Source organism: Dendropsophus ebraccatus, chromosome 6, assembly GCF_027789765.1.
Source record: "Dendropsophus ebraccatus isolate aDenEbr1 chromosome 6, aDenEbr1.pat, whole genome shotgun sequence".
Lineage (NCBI taxonomy): Eukaryota > Metazoa > Chordata > Amphibia > Anura > Hylidae > Dendropsophus > Dendropsophus ebraccatus.
The window spans coordinates 139059321-139068554 of record NC_091459.1 but is presented as its reverse complement, the minus strand read 5'-3'; the positions used below and the strand labels follow the sequence as shown (position 1 = coordinate 139068554).

Here is a 9234-nt window from a genome sequence, read left to right as displayed (position 1 = left end):
ATGAATGAAGCTGAATTGCAATACCACACACAACCTAAGGACAGGGGTGGCGCTGTTTTTGCAAAAAAGTAGCTTTGTTTTCTTGAGCTTGGATAACCCTTTTAAGGGGAACAATTCACCACCTTTTTGAGTTCTTAACCACAAAAAATAGCATAATAACGCAAGCTGCAATAGTTCCCACCGTTTTATCTAGGTATCTGGGCAGTGTCTTTCTCCTAACCAGTCACAGTTCCTGGCCTGTAATCGCACCTCTTGGGGTATGATCAACCCTGCTGGGTCACCGGTGTGTTGGCGTATCCCCAAGATGTTATCCGGCTTCCCAGTGACTCTGCAGGTTCCCTGACTGTCAATCATGCCCCAAAAGGTGCGATTACCGCCCAGGAACTGTGACTGGTTTGGAGAAAGAGAAACTACTAAAAGAGAAGATGCACATCTTTTGGGTAAAAATCTAACATACAAGAACACAACTTGAACCAACTATATATAAAGTATGTAATTAAGGCAATGGCACACCAAGGTGTAGAAAATATTCGTAATTCATCAAATTCATCAAATTCATCAAATACATAGAAAAAAACACCCATAAAAACAAATAAAAACCGCTAAATGGAGAGACATGACAGGTCATCATGTTCTCAGGGCCAATAAAGGAGGAGGGAAACTCCAAAGAATGTCTCATTCCTTATAACACCATCATCATCTTATATGTAAATGCCAAAAGAGCCATGTGCATGCGATCCCTATGAAGTAGCTGCTCCTCCCCTTACTGTATACCACAACTAAATAATAGCCAAAGTGCCTGTGCAATGTAACAAAAATGTCCCACGCGTTACTACTTCTGTGTTCGTGTTTACATTATTTTTTGATGCATTTATCATCTATATAATTTTTTTTGTTTCTACATTTTGACACATTGGTGTGCCATTGCCTTAATTACTTACTTGTTTTATATATAGTTGGTTCTAGTTTGGAGAAAGACACCGCCCAGATGTCTAGGTAGAGATAATGCACATATAGTGCAGGAAAAAATAAGGGTGGTATTACATGGCCCGATACACCTGATTAGTGAGCGCCGATCTGCTAGATTATCATACAGCAAGGGCTGAACGGCCATCATTAACGTCAGTGACAGGCCTCTCAGCCAATCACTGGCCAAGACGGGACAGCACTGCGGCCAGTGATTGGCTGAGCGGTCTGTCACTTCAAAGAGAGGTTAGGAAGTATCAGCAGTGGCTCTGGTCAGTGCAGGAACATAGACAGGTAAGTATGCATATTTCTTATCTTCTATACACTGAGTACTTTGAAGTAACAGATAATCGCCCCGGGTAATAGGGCCCTTAAACAGTGATTTCAGGCACTTTGACGACACAGGTGATGGAGACAATATATAGGAGGAACTATTGGAGATTGCTTTATTATTATTTTTTTTTTTTACTTCGGAACCAAAATAATTGGTGACCGGTTTTAATTAAATAAGTTATCATGTCTCCCCTTAAAACATCTCTTCTCAAGACTAAAAAAAACATTATTCTTTAATCTTTCCTCAAAACTAAGATGCTCCATGCCCCTTATCAGTTTAGTTGCACACCTTTGTACCTTTTCCATCTCCAGGACATCCTTGCTATGAATCGGTGCCCACAACTGAGCAGCATAGTCCAGATGAGGCCGCACCAAAGCTTTATAAAGCGGTAATAATATATCCCTGGCCCACGGGTCCATGCCTGTTTTAAGACATGACAATATCCTGCTGGCCTTAGAAGCAGCTGATTGACATTGTGCAGTTCTGTATTCTATGAATTACAAGTACAGTGGTGCCTTGGATTACGAGCATAATTCGTTCCGGGGCCGTGCTTGTAAAATCTCCAAATCTACTCTTAAACCAAAGCAAATTTTTCCATAAGAAATCATAGAAATGCAGACATTTGGTTCCACATCCCAAAAATAATGATTTATTATTCTATATAACATGTAAAACAGATGAAACAAACATTCAGAAACAGCAGAATATGTGATATTATACGTTACTGTACAGTAATGGAGAGGATAGGAAACACAAGGGCGGACAGACTGCAGGGAGCATGAAGGAATGAGCAGGACAGATGTGGGCACATACATGCAGCACTCTCTGTCCTGGGAGAGAGGGGTTACAGCTATGGAGAGATTACCTCCACAGTCCTGTCCCCTGATGTAAGCCCCAGCCTCAAGTGGATCTGCTATGATTTGGAAGGTGAGGGAGACTTCCTGGGTCAGAGTACAGTGCTGTAGATCCCGCTATACAGACCATGCCCCTCCTCCACTCGCGTTCCCACCCAGTCCTGGGAGCTCTTAAACCAAAGCAATGCTGAAAAACTGTGAGCTCTTAAACCAAAACGCTCTTAAACCAAATTACTCTTAAACCATATTTTTCTACAAGGATTCCCAGTTCTACTCTCCCTATGTGAGAAAAAAAAACAAAAATTGTCCGCACCTCTCCGCCTCTGTTCACATTGTAGGTTGCACACTGCATGTGGCTGAAGTACCAACATGTTGAGCGTGATGTATTATATTAGATCGAGTGATGCAACCCAAGAGGGGTGGAAAAAAGGGGAGAAGCCATTTTTATGTTCAGAATGTGGGAAATGTTTTACAAAGAAATCCAGTCTTACTAAACATCAAAAGATTTGCACAGGGGAGAAGCCATTTTCATGTTCAGAATGTGGGAAAAGTTTTTTGTTTTTGTTTTTTACAGAAATCAGATCTTACTAAACATCAAAAAATTCACACGAGAAAAGCCATTTTTATGTTCAGAATGTGGGAAATGTTTTGCAACGAAATCCAGTTTTACTAAACATCAAAAAATTCACACAAGGGATCAGCCATTTTCATGTACAAAGAAATCCATTCTTACTAAACATTAAACAGGGGAGAAGCCATTTTTATGTTCAGAATGTGGGAAAAGTTTTTCTTTTACAGAAAACAGATCTTACTAAACATCAAAAAAATTCACACAAGGGATAAGCCATTTTCGTGCTCAGAATGTGGGTAATGTGGGAAATGTTTACAAAGAAATCCAGTCTTGCTACACATTAAAAATTCACACAGGGGAAAAGCTATTTTCGTGTTCAGAATGTGGGAAATGTTTTACAAAGAAATCCAGTGTTACTAAAAATTTAAAATTCACACAGGGGAGAAGCCATTTTCATGTTCAGAATGTGGGAAATGTTTTACAAAGAAATCCAGTCTTACTAAACATAAAAAATTTACACAGGGGAGAAGCCATTTTCCCTGGTCAGCCATTTTACAACGAAATCCAGTCTTAACATCAAAGAATTCACACAAGGCAGAAGCCATTTTCATGTTCAGAATGTGGGAAAAGTTTTTTTTTTTTTTTTACAGAAATCAGATCTTACTAATCATCAAAAATTTCACACAATGGATAAGCCTTTTTCATGTTCAGAATGTGGTAAATGTTTTACAAAGAAATCCAGTCTAACAAAATATCAAAAAATTCACAGGGGAGAAGCCATATTTGTGTTCAGAATGTGGGAAATGTTTTACAAAGAAATCCAATCTTACTCAACATCAAAAAATTCACATAGGAGAGATGCCATTTTTAGGTTCAGAATGTGGGAAATGTTTTACAAAGAAATCCAGTCTTACTAAACATAAAAAAATTCACACAGGGGAGAAGCCATTTTCATGTTCAGAATGTGGGAAATGTTTTACAAAGAAATTCAGTCTTACTAAACATCAAAAGATTCGCACAGGGGAGAAGCCATTTTCGTGTTCAGAATGTGGGAAATGTTTTACACAGAAATTCAATCTTACTCAACATCAAAAAATTCACACAGGAGAGAAGCCATTTTTATGTTCAGAATGTGGGAAATTTTCAATAAAGAAATCCAGTCTTACTAAACATCAAATAATTCGCACAGGGGATAAGCCATTTTCATGTTCAGAATGTGGGAAAAGTTTTTGGTTTTTTTACAGAAATCAGATCTTACTAAACATCAAAAAATTCACACAAGAGAAAAGCCATTTTTATGTTCAGAATGTGGGAAATGTTTTGCAACAAAATCCAGTTTTACTAAACATCAAAAAATTCACACAAGGGATCAGCCATTTTCATGTCCAGAATGTGGGAAATGTTTTACAAAGAAATCCGTTCTTACTAAACATTAAATAATTTGCACAGGGGAGAAGCCATTTTCATGAACAGAATGTGGGAAGTGTTTTTTTTACAGAAATCAGATCTTACTAAACATCAAAAAAATTCACACAAGGGATAAGCCATTTTCGTGTTCAGAATGTGGGAAATGTTTTACACTGAAATCCAATCTTACTCAACATCAAAAAACTTACACAGGAGAGAAGCCATTTTTATGTTCAGAGTGTGGGAAATGTTTCACAAAGAAATCCAGTCTTACTAAAGATCAAATAATTTGCATAGGGGAGAAGCCATTTTCATGTTCAGAATGTGGGAAATGTTTTACAAAGAAATCCAGTCTTGCTACACATTAAAAATTCACACAGGGGAGAAGCCATTTTCATGTTCAGAATGTGGGAAATGTTTTACAAAGAAATCCAATCTTACTAAACATAAAAAATTTACACAGGGGAGAAGCCATTTTCCCTGGTCAGCCATTTTACAACGAAATGCAGTCTTAACATCAAAGAATTCACACAAGGCAGAAGCCATTTTCGTGTTCAGAATGTGGGAAAAGTTTTTTTTTTTACAGAAATCAGATCTTACTAATCATCAAAAATTTCACACAATGGATAAGCCTTTTTCATGTTCAGAATGTGGTAAATGTTTTACAAAGAAATCCAGTCTAACAAAATATCAAAAAATTCACAGGGGAGAAGCCATATTTGTGTTCAGAATGTGGGAAATGTTTTACAAAGAAATCCAATCTTACTCAACATCAAAAAATTCACACAGGGGGGCGTGGCCTGGTTATGGCGCCGAGCAGCAGCATAGACTGAGAGCTCCGTCCAGCCACCGATCTTCCTCTCACCCGACAGCGTCTTACAGCAGTCTCCAGTGGACCCCATGTCAAGGAAGGCTCGCCATAGATCTCCCCCACCTGCAGAAACGACTTCGGGACGGACTAGGAGCGGGATTCAGCGGTTTTTCACTAAACCCGCCACGGCTGGTACCCGCTCAGCTACTCCCAAGATGGCCGCCGGCTCCTCACAGACAGGTGCGTCACAGGCCCCTGCACATACCCGAGCAGCTCCCGCACTGTCTCAGGACTTACCTCCACTCCTCCGGGACCCGAGCCCCTCAGACCCCACATCTGATCCTACCATGGGGATAGGACTTGCATAAGGCACAGAGCTACAGGCCCTGCAATTGCAAATGGCGGCCATCCCTACTAAGGCTGATATGGAGGGGTACATGACTAGAATGGAGGCCATATGCAAAACGGAGATCCGTTCTCTCAGGGCTGATCTAGTGTCCCTCACCTCTACTGTGCACAGTTTAGAAGAGACGTCTGCCACGTTACACCATACGCAGGAATCACAGCAGCAGGTGCTGGACTTACACACACAGCAGATACAGCAGCTGTATGATATGGCAAATGACGCCGAAAACAGGAACCGGTGCAATAATATCCGGGTGAGAGGCATACCAGAGGCAGTGAGACCTCCTGATTTATTCCCAACTTTACAAGCTATATTCAACTCCCTCCTGAATAAACCGCCAAATGAACCGCTTGAACTGGATCGCGCTCACAGAACCCTTGGACCACCTAGCTCTGATCTGGCTAGACCCAGGGATGTTGTGTGCCGGGTGCATTTCTTTCAGATCAAGGAAAACATAATGAGGAAAGCGAGGGATGCTGGTCCTATTGATTTCGATGGAGCCCAAATTCAGCTTCTGACAGACCTGTCCTGCACCACCCTAGCCAACAGGAGGGCCCTACGTCCTTTATTAGCTCTCCTGCTGGAAAAGAATCTGCCTTATTCATGGGGTTACCCCTTCCAACTGCTAGTCAGACAGAATAACCGCTCCTTCTCTCTCCGTACACCTGCGGACTTGCCAGATTTGCTGACAGCTTTACAACTTCCTCCAATGTCTTTACCAGATTGGCCCTATATGCCGCCCCTACCATCAAGGGCCCCCCGAGATCATCTTCCTACAGCGGGACCTCCATATAGCCGCCGACGTGCCTCGGAAGGACAGATTCCGGCCGCCAGACTCCCAGAGATCTGAAGCCCGTCCGGGACCCCAACCCTGTGCTAACCTTGACTGTCCCCTACTCTCAGTATCCCCTCAGTTGCATTAACCGCCTGCCCTGGGTTTGGTAGGGGTTTTTGCAAGGTTTTGTGCCCTAATTGTGCTCTCACTGGAGAATCGTGGTTGGAATCTTTAGGCTATGAGACACCTCCTGGACTGTAATTATTGAGCTTTAGAACCGGACATAGTCAATCACCTTTTCTTTATGTGGTTGGGGCCTCGCCCCCTGATCGGTATTTCTATTTATATGGTTATATGTGTGCTGTGAAAGGTTCCTTTTGTGTGTGGAGAGTGTAGAACTGCAAGGATGAGGGGAGGGGTTGTAGGCCAGCCTGCAGTTCCTGTGGCCACACTACCACGGAGACCTCTATATGCTCCATAGGGTCAGACTGAAGTATCGGTGACCACCTAGCCTCTCTCGGTTCTCTCCCAGTTACTCCCCACATAGTATAGTACCCGTGTTGGTCTTTACACGGTAAGCCCTTATGGCTTTTCTTTCCTTTGCCCTTAGTGGGCCAAGGCGGACAGTCCTCCTTAAGGCCTGTTCTTTTCAGTCAACCTTGGTTGACTTTGTTCTTGTTGTTTTGTGTTTTGTCTGTCCTTTTCTTCTCTCTATTGTTACTCACGCTGTGTTTTCATTACTATTTCTCTACATTGATCCTCTCTTGCTTTCCTTTTACCTTCTCTCGCCTCCTGGCGTCCGATTGCAGTATGTCCTCACTTAGGATCACCTCTCTAAATATCCGTGGCTTTAATAAGCCGGAGAGGCGCTCTCAGCTCCTCTATCACATGCATAAACATTTTCTACTGCTACAGGAAACGCATTCAGAACTGGGCATGTTCCAGATTTACCCACCAGATACTACTCACAATGGTTCCATAGCACCAACCCAGAAGCTAAATCTAAAGGGGTGAGCGTAGCCATCCATAAATCTGTGCCTGCTACTGTCCTGGCCACGTTAGCTGACCCAAATGGCCGGTATTTGTTTATTAAAGTTCAGCTTTCCAATCGTATTTATACAATTGCTAATTTTTATTTTCCCAACCAGAACCAGACGCAGACAGCTAAACTTTACATGGATGCCCTAACAAAGTTTGCGGAGGGACTTCTCATAACCGCGGGCGATTTCAATCTGGTGATGGACAGGGTCTTGGACTCCTCTTCGGGCAGATCACACCTTACCTCTTCTCAATCCCGGTATCTCAGGAAAGTCCTCTTTGATAGCAGGTTGGTGGACATTTGGCGGATCCTGCACCCAAGAGTCCGTGACTATACTTACTACTCTTCGGTGCACGACTCGTACAGCAGAATAGACATGTTCCTCATAGACCACTACCTCCTCTCCTGGCACCCTCAGTCGACCATTGACCCTATGACGTGGTCGGACCACGCCCCTATCTCCCTGACATTGACTCTCCCAGACTCTACCCCTAGAGAGTGGAACTGGAGACTCAATCCCACACTGCTTAAAGACGTTGGCTGTCAGGCAGCGGTCAAAACAGCCATAGATGACTTCCTCATTCATCATGCCATGGACGATACTCCCCTACCGGTACAATGGGAAGCGCTTAAATGCGTCATTAGAGGGGTCCTAATACAATATGGGTAACGCCTGAAGAAGGCAAACGCCTTTAAAATAACGCAATTGCTTAAACATATCAATGACCAAGAGATCACACATAAACAAACCAGAGACCCTGCGGTCTTGGCCTCCCTTTTAGATCTGAAAGGCCAGTTACAGGCGCTAATCGACCAAAAATATGCCCGCTTTAGGGACAAAATGAAACGCTTCTTCTATGAATTTTCCAACAAATGTGGGGCATCCCTTGCTCGTTTTCTACACCCTAAATCTTCTCAAGCTTTTGTTCCTCACATTGTTTCCCAAGGGAAGGGGATCTGCCACACCCCCACTGAGATTGTTGATGCTTTTTTAATTTTTTTTTTTAATTTTTTTTTTTTTATTTAAATAAACAATAGTCACAACACCCTCATTACCACCAACCCCAGTGCCCAAATTTTTGCCAGTTTTAATGCCCTAAACAGAAACAGCTACTCCTGGAATTCAGGAATCTACATGTAAGTCATATGTCTACCTATAGGCACATAGGCGCATGCTTTTCTATACAGTAAAAAGGTAAAGGTTTACGGACATGTAATAGTTTGATGGGGCCATACGGGCATTTGTAGTGGCTTTAATTAGGGGAATTGAGCCCAGTGGTTGCATTTAACCTATTTGCCTGGGGCTCTCCCAGCCTATGCAGCAAACCCAATGCTGCGTCCACACGGAGCGATAATTTGCCCGATCGTACGATTAACGATTTCGAAGTAACGATTCCCTTTATAACGATCAACGTTTAGACGGAACAATACATCGCACAGAAAAATCGTTTTGCAATCGCTTTGCGATCGCCCAAGCCCATCCCGCACACAAGTCAAATCGGTGAGCGACTGTTTACACGGAACGATCTGCGAATTTTTTGCAAACGAAAACGACAATTTAAGAACATGTTGTAAGATCAAAATGAACGATTTCTCGCTTGTTGTTTGATTGTTTGCTGCGTCTACACGTACGATCACCGCTCGAATTTGATCTTTATCGTGCAAACTCGAACGACAATCGTTCCGTGCAAGTGCAGCATCAGGCTATGTTTACACTTCGTAAGAGACCGGCCGCTCTCCGCCCGGATCATCGCGCCCGATACTTCTTTCTTTTTTCTTTTTTCCCCTTCTCTCCCTTTCTCTTTCCCCTTCCTCTTTTTCTTTAATTTTTTAATCCTTCAACCAATGTGCGAGATAGGCTCAAGCGCTCGCAAAACGAACCTTCCGCACGATATATCGCACCGTCCAAACGCCGATCGCCATGAAAAAAAAAAATAGTCACTCCGACATCGTTCGTTTTCAGAGTTAAAACAACACTCCTGTTACTATACAAAGTATAATATACACGTAATCAGTTATTTATAGCCCCCCCCCCACCCTCCCCTCCCCCGGCAGACAAAGGAAAGAAAGA

The 9234-nt window shown here is 42.7% G+C and overlaps 1 pseudogene; it reads left to right on the top strand.

Annotated features, from left to right (window-relative positions):
- Positions 1-2523: 2523 nt before the first annotated feature.
- LOC138795301 (zinc finger protein 850-like) lies at positions 2524-4965 on the top strand (annotated as a pseudogene).
- The last annotated feature ends 4269 nt before the right edge of the window (positions 4966-9234 follow it).